Below are 12,355 nucleotides of genomic sequence, written 5' to 3' on the forward strand. Positions count from 1 at the left end.
CATACACAGGTGTTGATATTGATGATGACACATGCACAGGTGCTGACACACACATGGACAGGTGCTGACACACACACAGGTGTTGACACATGCACAGGTGTTGACACAAATGCACAGGTGTTGACACACACATGCACAGGTGTTGACACACACACACACACAATTAGGTGAGTACACACAGGTGTGACACACAGGTTTTGATATACACAGGTGTTGACACACAAACACACAGGTGTTGATGCACACACACACACACACACACACACACACACACACACACACACACACACACACACACACACACACACACACACACACACACACACACACACACACACACACACACACACACACACACACACACACACACACACACACACACACACACACACACACACACACACACACACACACACACACTCACTCACACACACACACACACACACACACACACACACACACACACACACACACACACACACACACACACTCACACACACACACACACACACACACACACACACACACACACACACACACACACACACACTCTCACACACACACACACACACACACACACACACACACACACACACAGTATGGAAGGCGGCAAATGTAGTCCCCATTTTTAAGAAAGGAGACAGAAACGAGGCACTAAACTACAGAGCAGTGTCACTGACGTGTATAGTATGCAAAGTCATGGAGATTATCAGGAGGAGAGTGGTGGAGCACCTGGAATGGAACAAGATTATAAATGACCGCCAGCACGGATTCATGGAAGGCAAATCCTGTGTCACAAACCTTCTGGAGTTTTATGACAAGGTAACGGAAATAAGACACGAGAGAGAGAGGGGTGGGTTGATTGCATTTTCCTGGACTGCAGGAAGGCCTCTGACACAGTTCCTCACATGAGATTAGTGCAGAAGCTAGAGGATCAGGTGCGTATAACAGGAAGGGCACTGCAATGGATCAGAGAATATCTGACAGGGAGGCAACGAGTCATGGTACGTGATGAGGTATCACAGTGGGCGCCTGTGACGAGCGGGGTCCCACAGGGGTCGGTCCTAGGACCAGTGCTATTTTTGGTATATATGACACCCACATCTGCATGACAGTGTCTTCCATTGCAGACTGCAAGGCTCCAGGCAGACATTGCAGACTGCAAGGCTCCAGGCAGACAATGCAGACTGCAAGGCTCCAGGCAGACATTGCAGACTGCAAGGCTCCAGGCAGACATTGCAGACTGCAAGGCTCCAGGCAGACATTGCAGACTGCAAGGCTCCAGGCAGACATTGCAGACTGCAAGGCTCCAGGCAGACATTGCAGACTGCAAGGCTCCAGGCAGACATTGCAGACTGCAAGGCTCCAGGCAGACATTGCAGCATGGGTTTAGAACAGGTCGCTCCTGTCTGTCTCAACTACTGGATCACTACGACAAGGTCCTAAATGCACTAGAAGACAAAAAGAATGCAGATGTAATATATACAGACTTTGCAAAAGCCTTCGACAAGTGTGACCATGGCGTAATAGCGCACAAAATGCGTGCTAAAGGAATAACAGGAAAAGTCGGTCGATGGATCTATAATTTCCTCACTAACAGAACACAGAGAGTAGTCGTCAACAGAGTAAAGTCCGAGGCAGCTACGGTGAAAAGCTCTGTTCCACAAGGCACAGTACTCGCTCCCATCTTGTTCCTCATCCTCATATCAGACATAGACAAGGATGTCAGCCACAGCACCGTGTCTTCCTTTGCTGATGACACCCGAATCTGCATGACAGTGTCTTCCATTGCAGACACTGCAAGGCTCCAGGCGGACATCAACCAAATCTTTCAGTGGGCTGCAGAAAACAATATGACGTTCAACGATGAGAAAATCCAATTACTCAGATATGGTAAACACGAGGAAATTAAATCTTCATCCGAGTAGAAAAACAAATTCTGGCCACAAAATAGAGCGAAACACCAACGTCAAAGACATGGGAGTGATCATGTCGGAAGATCTCACCTTCAAGCATCATAACATTGTATCAATCGCATCTGCTAGAAAAATGACAGGATGGATAATGAGAACCTTCAAAACTAGGGAGGCCAAGCCCATGATGACACTCTTCAGGTCACTTGTTCTATCTAGGCTGGAATATTGCTACACACTAACAGCACCTTTCAAGGCAGGTGAAATTGCTGACCTAGAAAATGTAGAGAGAACCTTCACGGCGCGCATAACGGAGATAAAACACCTCAATTACTGGGAGCGCTTGAGGTTCCTAAAACTGTATTCCCTGGAACGCAGGCGGGAGAGATACATGATTATATACACCTGGAAAATCCTAGAGGGACTAGTACCGAACTTGCACACGAAAATCACTCACTACGAAAGCAAAAGACTTGGCAGGCGATGCAACATCCCCCAATGAAAAGCAGGGGTGTCACTAGCACGTTAAGAGACCATACAATAAGTGTCAGGGGCCCGAGACTGTTCAACTGCCTCCCAGCATACATAAGGGGGATTACCAACAGACCCCTGGCAGTCTTCAAGCTGGCACTGGACAAGCACCTAAAGTCGGTTCCTGACCAGCCGGGCTGTGGCTCGTATGTTGGTTTGCTTGCAGCCAGCAGTAACAGCCTGGTTGATCAGGCTCTGATCCACCAGGAGGCCTGGTCACAGACCGGGCCGCGGGGGGCGTTGACCCCCGGAACTCTCTCCAGGTAAACTCTAGGTAAACAGGTGTTGACACACTCACACACACACACACAAGTGTTGACACACACACACACACACAGACACAGGTTTTGACACATGCACAAGTGTTGACACATACACACAGGTGTTGACACACATTTAGACACAGGTGTTGCTGGCAGGCATCATAGGTTAAATTTAAGGTGTTTTCTGAATCTCAGCCAAAACCTGATCATTTTAGTCTTCTTGTGTACACCTATGTACACGTTTGTACACCTGTGTACACTTGTGTGCACAGATGTACACTTGTGTACATTTGTGTACACTTGTGTACACCTGTGTACACTTGTGTACACAGGTATACACTTTTGTACACCTGTTTACACTTGTGTACGCAGGTGTACACTTGTGTACACTTTTGTACACCTGTGTACAATTGTGTACACCTCTGTACACTGTTATACACCTGCGTACACCTTTGCACATCTTTGTACACGTGTGTACACCTTTGTACATATGTGTACACCTGTGTACACGTGTGTGCAATTGTGTACACTCCACCAGTTCCCTCCATTACTCCATCTCTCTCTCTCTCTCTCTCTCTCTTTCTCACTCTATCTCTCACTCTTTCTCACTCTCACTCTCTACGTAAGTTGGAGATAGATAGAGAGAGAGAGAGAGAGAGAGAGAGAGAGAGAGAGAGAGAGAGAGAGAGAGAGAGAGAGAGAGAGAGAGAGAGAGAGAGAGAGAGAGAGAGAGAGAGAGAGGGAGGGAGGGAGGGAGGGAGGTAGATAGATAGATAGATAGATAGATAGATAGATAGATAGATAGAGAGAGAGAGAGAGAGAGAGAGAGAGAGAGAGAGAGAGAGAGAGAGAGAGAGAGAGAAGATAGATAGATAGATAGATAGATAGATAGATAGATAGATAGATAGATAGATAGATAGATTGATAGATAGACAGAGAGAGAGAGAGAGAGATGCAGCATCCCACGACCTCAGCATCACATCCAGATGTATTAATGCTGACTCTTCCATCTCCTTGGATCAGCAGATCATGGGCGGCTAGTCTACTGTGTGGCTCAACACGGCTTTATATGTCTACTGGGTAGATAATTAGGCCTAAGTACGGTGCTTAGGCTTAAATGGGAGTGAGAGATAATACTGGTAGATGATGCTGGTAGATAATACTGGTAGATGATACTGGTAGATAATACTGGTAGATGATTATCGTAGATGATGCTGGTAGATAATACTGGTAGATGATGATGGTAGATAATACTGGTAGATGATGCTGGTAAATAATACTGGTAGATGATGCCGGTAGATGCTGGGAGATAATACTGGTAGATGATGCTGGTAGATACTCGAGATAATACTGGTAGATACTGGTAGATAATACTGGTAGATAATACTGGTAGATAATGCTGGTAGATAATACTGGTAGATAATGCTGGTAGATAATACTGGTAGATAATGCTGGTAGATAATACTGGTAGATAATGCTGGTAGATAATACTGGTAGATGATGCTGGTTGATGCTGGGATAATACTGGTAGATGATGCTGGTAGATACTCGAGATAATACTGGTAGATGCTGGGAGATAATACTGGTAGATGATGCTGGTAGATGATGTTGGTAGATGATGCTGGTAGATGATGCTGGTAGATGATACTGGTAGATAATACTGGTAGATGATGCTGGTAGATAATACTGGTAAATGATGCTGGTAGATGCTGGTAGATAATACTGGTAGATAATGCTGGTAGATAATGCTGGTAGATAATGCTGGTAGATAATACTGGTAGATAATGCTGGTAGATAATGCTGGTAGATAATGCTGGTAGATAATGCTGGTAGATAATACTGGTAGATAATGCTGGTAGATAATGCTGGTAGATAATGCTGGTAGATAATGCTGGTAGATAATGCTGGTGGATAACACTGGTAGATGAATCTGGTAGATGATGCTGATTGATGCTGGTAGATAATGCTGGTAGATAATACTGGTAGATGATGTTGGTAGATGCTGGTAGATGATGTTGGTACATAAAAGTGGTAGATTAAACTGGTAAATGATGCTGGTAGATAAAACTGATAGATGCTGCTGGTAAATAATACTGGTAGATAATGCTAGTAGATGATGCTGGTAGATGATTTTGGTAGATGGTGGTAGATGATTTTAGTAGATAATGGTAGACGATGCTTGTAGATGCTGGTAGATGATACTGGAAGATAAAACTGATAGATGATGCTGGTAAATGATACTGGTAGGTGATGCTGGTAGATGATACTGATAGATGATACTGGTAGATGATACTGATAGATGATACTGGTAGATGTTATTCCTACTTGTTGTTGCGGTAGTTGCTACCACCAGCTACCACAATCTATCACCATTCACCATCTACCGCCATCTGCTACAATCAACCACCACTACTACCACCACCAGTATTACAACTACCACCACCACTACTGCTATTACTAAAACTACCACCATTAGGAAGAGCAGGCAACCACCATCCGTGGGAAGGAAGTTAACATCCGTCAGTGAAGGGTAGTGGTAGTTAGTAGTGGTGGTTGTTACTAGTGGTGGTTGTCAGTAGTGGTCGTAGGGATGGTTGTTACTAGAGGTAGATGTCAATAGTGGTTGAAGTGATGGTTGTTAGTAGTGGTGGTAGTTAATAGTAGTGGTTGTTAGTAGTGGTGGTTGCTAGTATGGTGCTAGAGGTGGTTGTTAATAGTGGTGGTTGTTATTAGTGGTGGTAGTGGTGGTTGTTAGTATTGATGGTAGTGGTGGTTGTCAGTAATGGAGGTAGTGGTGGTTCGTTAGTAGTGGCAGTAATGGTGGTAGTGGTGGTTGTTAGTATTGGTGGTAGTGGTGGTAGTGGCGGTAGTGGTGGTAGTGGTGGTAGTGGTGGTAGTGGTGGTAATGGTGGCAGTGGTGGTTGTTAGTAGTTGTGGTTGTTAGTAGTGGTGGTTGTTAGTAGTGGTGTTGTTAGTAGTAGTGGTAGTGGTGGTTGTTAGTAGTGGTGATAATGGTGGTAGGGGTGGTAGTGGTGGTAGGGGTCGTAGGGGTGGCAGGTGTGGTAGTAGTACTGTTGGTAGTGGTGGTAGGGGTGGTAGAGGTGGTAGTGGTTGAAGTGGTGGCAGTGGTGGTAGGGATGTGTTACAAAAAAGCGCGATTCTAAAAGCTTAGAGATCTCCAGGTAATACTAGAAAGGACTGCCCTTCTAGCATCCAGCCTGTTACTGGGTTTTCGTAACAATTAGTCAGTATCCTGGTCCAATTATCCATTAGAATTCAGTATTATTCAATAGTGCTTCAGGATTACAACTGGTAGGCTACTAACTAGAGAAATTAAAATTTAATAAATTTATTAATTATCGTCTAGAGGTATATCATCAAATTAAATTAAATTAATCAATTCAAACAAATTAATAATAATCACTTCTCTCGTATACAATAGTATTGTGCTGAAAGCACACATCACATTCATAATTCTTAAGTACTCTCTGGTACATTAACATTTAATAAGATATTGCAAATATGTACAAGTAAGTTTGTGTATGTGTGTAAGTGCTCTAAGTAGTTCACTATGTCTCATGACTCAACTAGACTTAAACAAGTGACTGACAAAGTCCTCAAATAAACTAACTTCTTGACCAACTGGCAATCAGAACAGTCTGATTGAACAATAAAAATAATTCTAAGCCCAATAGCAATATAACAAGCAACTGCGACACAGAATCAGGAACAAGGAGATAATATAACGACAGCTAGTAGGGACCATCAGCAGATCCTCCACAAAAGTCACAAAACTCCCATACTACTGAATCTAAGTTCAGCATAAGAAAATCCCCGACTGTGATAATACACAGATACCAGTACAAGTTAGGTCAGAAGCTACAGCTCAGGACCTGAGTTGCTCAGAGTGTCTAAGAGAGACACAACCTCAGTACAACGTCGAAAATCACTAAGTCTATACAATGTTCTGTGAACAGAGTTCTACAGAACTAACAAGAATAATGAGACAGACAATCTGTCCAACCACCAAGAGAGTCTAGACCAGACTGAATACTTCAGGCGAGGTGAGGACACCCCCCTCGATCACGTGATAGCTCCAGTGGGTCACTGCCCAGCAAGAAGCCGGCAGCAGGCAAAGAGCGATAATTACAGTAGTTAGACAATCAAGACTTGAAATGAGCACATAATATGTTACATCCTACCTAACAACATAACTAAGTCAAATAATAATATAAAGCAATACATTTACGATTTAGCTATTATCGCAAATATAAGCAATATAAAATTATATGAAAAGGTAATATACATTATATTCATAATTATAATATACATTATATATATTGCAACCCATTCAGGGGTTGCAAAAGGATGGCAGTGGTGGTAGGGGTAGTAGTGGTGGTAGGGGTGGTAGTGGTGGCAGGGATGGTAGTCGTGGTAGTGGTGATAGGGGTGGTAGTGGTCGTAGGGATAGAATGAGTAGTAGAGGTGGTAGGGGTGGTAGTCATGGTAGTGCTGATAGGGGTGGTAGTGGTGGTAGGGGTGGTAGTGGTGGTAATGGTGATAAGGGTGGTAGTGGTGGTAGGGGTAGAATGGGTAGTAGAGGTGGTAGGGGTGGCAATGGTGGTAGGGGTGGTTGTGGTGGCAGAGATGAAAGAGGTGGTAGTGGTGGCAGGGGTGATAGTGGTGGTAGGAGTATTAGCGGTAGTAGTGGGGGAAGGGGTATTAGTGGTAGTAGTGGTGGTAGTGGTGGTAGTGGTGGTAGTGGTGGTAGTGGTGGAAGTGGTGGTAGTGGTGGTAGGGGTGGTGGTGGTGGTAGTGCTGGTAGAAGAGGTAGTGGTGGTAGGGGTAGTTGGGGTTGTAGTGGTGCTCCGGGTTTTCTGGTGTTTTCACGGTGGCTCTTACGTGCTAGAACTTTAATTTGTGTCATCAATCCTATACGATACATCCCTCTAGCGCCTGGAACCAATCTTGGGCGGAAAACATTATATACTGAGTCAAAAAGGAGAATTAGTGTGCACTACCTAGCAGAGTTTACTGCCAGAGGGGAATCATAGGCCTGTGTCCCGTGTGAAAAAATAATAATAATTGAACTTTGTGTCAGAGGAAAGAAAGTCTTCCTGAAAACATTGAGTATACATAGTGTATAGTGTATACTACAGTGGCTCCCTAGTATATTGATGATGAAGGCTAAAGTGTCATTTGAAAACAGGTGAATTTGTAAATGAATTGATAAGCGTATAGAGGCAGGTGCCAGAAGTCGCCAGAAACTTACCACAGGTCAGCTGTTTTTAATAATCTTCCTGGCCTGCTAGTGTACTCGCATATAATCTAGTGATACCAGTGAATAGCAGAATACAGTGCTGTAGTAGCAACTAACCAGTATTATAATGGTACTTAGTGGAGTGGAGTGACTTTCATTAGTTTCTTTTTTCTTGAAATACCAGACATATACTGTGAATTTCATATAACCTGTAGTTACCAGCGGTCGCAATATACACAACGAGAAGCAAATATTACTACAGAAAAAGCGTCCTTCCTCCAAAATTTGCACCAGTCAACTATAGTGATAATATAGCATTTATTGTGGTGGAGACGGAAAAAAAAATAGAAAAGCTAGATACAGCGATTGATAAACAAGGGTTGAGGACCGTTCGTCACTGTAGGAGTTGCCAGCAGTCACCGGCTCTTCAGCACGCAAGTTATACTTTTGTATCAATCAAATCACATATTACTCGGGTAGATAATTTCCAGTAGATCCTTCATGTGTTAGCTCAAATCACCGACCAGTATGGTTTAAATAAGTGACCCACTGATCAGATCAGATAGACTGGTCCGAACCCTTGACTGGTCCAAACCCTGGACTGGTTTCAAACGGTTTCGTTGTGCACTACCTAGCAGGTTATTAATAGAATATTCAAGAGGTTGCTAGTAGAATTGCAGTAAATCAACCATTCAAATCATTATGAAGCTGTGTGTAGTCTGTGGTCAGTCAAACAAACGGGCTTCCACATGCATAAATTGTCATTTTTGTGGAAATTGGTGTCACGCCCCTTGTGCAGATATCCAAGAACTAGCTACAAGCAGTATTAAAACAGGGAAGTGTTTTTGGGTATGCCCAAATGAGATAAATCTGTGGACTAAAATCACAAGGGTATTAAAAGAGGTCAACATCAAAGCTGCTTTCATAGAAAACCTGGAAGCTTTCTACAACAGATGGGAACATAAAAAGTCTGGGCTGAATGGTACTGCCCTTGATACTGGCCATGTAGTCAGAAACTGTAAGGCTGGAGATGATGTCCTGGTAGTCAGTAAATGGGAGGCTGCTAGTGCTGTCCTGGGAGACAGTAATGGTGAAGCTGGAGGTGCTGTCCTGGGAGACAGTAATGGTGAAGCTGGAGGTGCTGTCCTGGGAGACAGTAATGGTGAAGCTCGACATGGTGAAGCTCGACATGCTGTCCTGGGAGACAGTAATGGTGAAGCTGGAGATTTTGTCCAGGTAGTCGGGAATTATATGCAGGAAGGAATACATATAAATGACCTCATAGGGGACAGGAGCCATAGTAGGGAAACAAGTGTAGTCAAAGATAAGGTAAAACCAATATTGCAAACTAGAAATACCGCAGGAAATAGCAAACAAGAGGACTCCACTAGCAATAGTGAGGATATATTACCAAAAAAAACTGATGGGGGTTCCATTGTTGGTGCTAGGGAGGATAGAAGTAAGGCAGGGAAACATGCACCAACAGGGAATACAGTCACAGAAACCCAAGGCAAACGGAAACCAAGCCTGTGCACATACTATGCACTCGGGATCTGCTGGCATGGGAAATCTGGAAAAACAGATGGGACGTGCAACTATGACCACCCTAGAAAATGCCATGCCCATATGACAACAGGAAAATGCAAACTCCCTTCCTGTAAGCTTTTTCACCCTGAACTGTGTGCCTCTTCAGTACAGGAAAGACTGTGCTATAACTTAAATTGCCAGGCATACCATCTAAAGGGGACAAAAAGATACAAAACATCCAGGCCATGGGAAAACCTGGGTAGCCACAGCCACTCAAGAGGGAGAGGTTTTTTAGTGCCAGGAAGGAAAAAAAAAACTGGCAGGAAATGGCAGAAATCGTACACCAAATCCAGTCATTCCTGGAGTGGAACCACAGTCGATGGCCTCCACTCCAAACCAACAGATACAGATACTAATGCCGGAAAAAATCCCCCCCCCAGTACAAACAATACCACCAGTCCGATAACATTCTTCTTTGCAAATATACAGGGTCTAAAGCCAGCAACAAACAACAAAATACCTTTCATCCATGGACTGCTTGCATAGGCAAAGGCAATGTTTGCGGCTTTCACTGAGACCCACATAAAGGATCACTTGGGCAAAGAAATATGGATCCCAGGTTACAACCTATACAGATGTGACAGAGTGAAGAGGCAAAAGGGGGGGAGGGTTGGCCTGTACATTGCAGAGTCACTTGTTTGCACAGAACTGCTAAATGCCTCAAATGATGTAGTGGAAGTTTTAGCAGTAAAGGTCGAGAACCAAAACCTAGTCATTGTGGTAGTCTACAAGCCTCCGGATGCAACATCCCAGCAATTCCAGGAACAGCTGTTAAAAATTGACCACTGTCTGGAAAACCTTCCAGCTCCTGCACCCAACATCTTGCTCCTGGGGGATTTCAACTTAAGGCACCTAAAATGGAGGAATATAGTAAATAATATTGTTGCAGTAATAACACCAGGAGGCAGCTCTGATGAAAACTCACACTCACGCGAGCTTTTAAATCTCTGCACAAAATTCAATTTAAACCAGCAAATAATAGAGCCTACTAGACTGGAGAATACACTAGACCTCATCTTCACTAACAATGATGATCTGATAAGAAATGTCACCATATCAAAAACAATATACTCAGATCACAACATAATTGAGGTTCAGTCATGTAAGTGCGGAGCCCCAGACCGACATAATGAGATTAGTCACGAGGGAGCATTCACCAAATTCAACTTCAATAACAAAAACATAAAGTGGGACCAAGTAAACCAAGTCCTAACTGATATAAGGTGGGAAGATATACTAAGCAACACAGACCCCAACTTATGCCTAGAACAGATTAACTCGGTGGCACTCGATGTATGCACAAGGCTTATTCCTCTAAGAAAAAGGAGGAGTAGATGTAAAACAGAAAGAGACAGGCGCTCCCTTTACAGGCGACGGAAAAGAATAACAGAGCGGCTAAAAGAGGTCAATATATCTGAAATGCGTAGGGAGACACTGGTCAGAGAAATAGCAAGCATCGAACTTATGCTAAAAGAATCCTTTAGGAGTCAGGAATCGCGGGAAGAACTAAAAGCCATAAATGAAATCGAAAGAAACCCAAAGTATTTCTTCTCCTATGCCAAATCAAAATCGAGAACAACGTCCAGTATTGGGCCCATACTTAAACAAGATGGGTCCTACACAGATGACAGCAAGGAAATGAGTGAGCTACTCAAGTCCCAATATGACTCAGTTTTTAGCGAGCCGCTAACCAGACTGAGAGTCGAAGATCAAAATGAATTTTTTATGAGAGAGCCACAAAATTTGATTAACACAAGCCTATCCGATGTTATCCTGACGCCAAATGACTTCGAACAGGCGATAAATGACATGCCCATGCACTCTGCCCCAGGGCCAGACTCATGGAACTCTGTGTTCATCAAGAACTGCAAGAAGCCCCTATCACGAGCCTTTTCCATCCTATGGAGAGGGAGCATGGACACCGGGGTCGTCCCACAGTTACTAAAAACAACAGACATAGCCCCACTCCACAAAGGGGGAAGTAAAGCAACAGCAAAGAACTACAGACCAATAGCACTAACATCCCATATCATAAAAATCTTTGAAAGGGTCCTAAGAAGCAAGATCACCACCCATCTAGAAACCCATCAGTTACACAACCCAGTGCAACATGGGTTTAGAACAGGTCGCTCCTGTCTGTCTCACCTATTGGATCACTACGACAAGGTCATAAATGCACTAGAAGACAAAAAGAATGCAGATGTAATATATACAGACTTTGCAAAAGTCTTCGACAAGTGTGACCATGGCGTATTAGCGCACAAAATGCGTGCTAAAGGAATAACAGGAAAAGTCAGTCGATGGATCTATAATTTCCTCACTAACAGAACACAGAGAGTAGTCGTCAACAGAGTAAAGTCCGAGGCAGCTACGGTGAAAAGCTCTGTTCCACAAGGCACAGTACTCGCTCCCACCTTGTTCCTCATCCTCATATCCGACATAGACAAGGATGTCAGCCACAGCACCATGTCTTCCTTTGCAGATGACACCCGAATCTGCATGACAGTGTCTTCCATTGCAGACACTGCAAAGCTCCAGGCGGACATCAACCAAATCTTTCAGTGGACTGCAGAAAACAATATGAAGTTCAACGATGAGAAATTTCAATTACTCAGATATGGTAAACATGAGGAAATTAAATCTTCATCAGAGTACAATACAAATTCTGGCCACAAAATAGAGCGAAACACCAACGTCAAAGACCTGGGAGTGATCATGTCGGAGGATCTCACGTTCAAGGACCATAACATTGTATCAATCGCATCTGCTAGAAAAATGACATAATGGATAATGAGAACCTT

At 43.7% G+C, this 12,355-nt stretch overlaps 1 protein-coding gene across 9 annotated transcripts in view; it reads left to right on the forward strand.

Moving 5' to 3' along the window:
- Positions 1 to 12,355, forward strand: part of LOC128705091 (nephrin) — a 324,072-nt gene that overhangs the window by 30,064 nt on the left and 281,653 nt on the right. The gene's annotated exons all lie outside the window — the stretch shown is intronic.

Source organism: Cherax quadricarinatus, chromosome 3, assembly GCF_038502225.1.
Source record: "Cherax quadricarinatus isolate ZL_2023a chromosome 3, ASM3850222v1, whole genome shotgun sequence".
NCBI lineage: Eukaryota > Metazoa > Arthropoda > Malacostraca > Decapoda > Parastacidae > Cherax > Cherax quadricarinatus.